Source organism: Myotis brandtii, unplaced genomic scaffold, assembly GCF_000412655.1.
Source record: "Myotis brandtii unplaced genomic scaffold, ASM41265v1 scaffold624, whole genome shotgun sequence".
NCBI lineage: Eukaryota > Metazoa > Chordata > Mammalia > Chiroptera > Vespertilionidae > Myotis > Myotis brandtii.
This window is the reverse complement of record NW_005370385.1, coordinates 532,262-533,954: the sequence shown is the minus strand read 5'-3', so window position 1 is coordinate 533,954 and position 1,693 is coordinate 532,262. Positions and strand designations below refer to the sequence as shown.

Sequence of the window (1,693 nt, the reverse complement as noted above, 5' to 3'; positions counted from 1 at the left end):
GCCAATGGGGGGGAGGGGACATTTGTAACACTTTCAACAATAAAGATAAAATTTTTAATGTGCCATAATGCATCCATCTTCTGCAGAAAACAACCCACTTAGTGACTATCTAAATAACACTGACAATTTAAAAACCTTTCTCTCCAGCGCATTTCACAAAGAATATTAATTTTCATTTCTTACATAATTAATTTGCAAATACTTTTAGCATTTACAAACCCAATTTACATTTGCTACATTATCAGTTTCACTTTCAGGGTCTTCAATACCCAATTAAATACAGGGTCTGTTCTGCAAGTACATATCCTAATACTGTGTAGAACTACCCAACTGAAAACCCTTCCCTTTGCTTTCATTTCACTCATTGGTTTCCATTTATATGTTTCTTTAAAAAAATTGGAGATTCCATCCTCTTCAAAAGGTACCTAATTTTAAAGAATTCACTACAAAGTTTGGAACCATCAAAGTTACCACTAGATTTAATTTCCTATAAGGAATGCTGTACCCGTTTTCAAATCTAAAAGAGAAAACTCTCTTGAAACTTAGAATTGTTCTAAACATTCTCCATGCTGTTAGATGGGTATATTCTGTAGAAATTAAAATAATAAAGTTGTAATACCCCAAATCAGCCTTCCTTCTGGTGTACTGGAAGTTGCACTAAAAGTGAGCTCATTTCCATCTCAGGGGAAGTGCGTGTGCCCGCACACACTTGCCATGTGTATGACAGAGGGGCTTGACAACAGATAGGTGTACTCTTTCTAGAGTAAGAACTTAAAAACAAATATAAAACATATAATCCCAAATTAATGTTCAGAAAGAAGTGCTTTCCAAATAGCAAAATGGGAAACAATCAAATTAAAACCCTAATATGACTTGATATGTGTTGCTTTAAAGGATACGAAAAGTAACAAAAAAGTTTAACGTTATTCAAAACTCTCTTCCTTCTCCAAATTTCAATTAATACAGGAATAATAATAGGATTTTATACCAGACATTACAATGCAAATGGCATACCAAACCCTAACTTTGTATCACAAAGAAGCTAATGCAATAATATGTACATCTTGTACTTGGTTCCCAGACGGTCTGCCACAGCTCGGTAAGAGCTGGCAATAAAAATATGGAGGCAAGATGAAGGCCCTAAGTCGTTTTCATAGTCAAAGGAAAGCAGAGGGGGAAAAGCACTCCAGTCGAGAGCTCTACTCTGTTCCCATGCCCTGCTCTGCTCTGCTCTGCTCTGCCTCACTTAACCCTACTGTTTTAACTATGTATCAGCAAACGCAACAACATTACTAAATGAATTCGCCGAACAAGCACCAAAATAAGGGTGTCCATAAATGCGCAGCTGTCCTCCATCCCGTGCACCCTTCCACTGCCAACAGTTGGGTAAGCCATCGTGTAATGACATGAGTAAGCGCCGCACACCGCTCTGCAACTTCGGGGCCGTCACAGACCTTCCAGGGCGCCCGCAGGAGTCACCAGGGCTGCGCGACTCCCTGGCACCAAAACGGGCGTCTTAATTTCCAGGCAAAGTGGCCGCACAGCCGCCGCGAGCAATGGAGTGAGCAGTGCCGGTGCGCGCACGAAAGCCCACGAGGGCTGTCCCCGACCCTAGCACTTGCACGGAAGTTCGGCGGCGCTTCACCGGCGTCCCGAGAGCAGACGTGCTCGGCACCGCTGGCCCGCGTTTCCC

General features: G+C 42.1%; 1 protein-coding gene across 4 annotated transcripts in view; it reads right to left on the bottom strand.

The window, feature by feature from the left end:
• KMT2C (lysine (K)-specific methyltransferase 2C) overlaps positions 1–1,687 on the bottom strand; it is a 253,697-nt gene extending 252,010 nt beyond the window's left edge. For all 4 annotated transcript variants that reach the window (XM_014528208.1, XM_014528209.1, XM_014528207.1 and 1 more), the window contains exon 1: positions 620–1,687. The gene's annotated coding sequence lies outside the window, so the exon portion shown is untranslated. The remainder of the gene's footprint in view (positions 1–619) is intronic.
• Between the last annotated feature and the right edge of the window lie 6 nt (positions 1,688–1,693).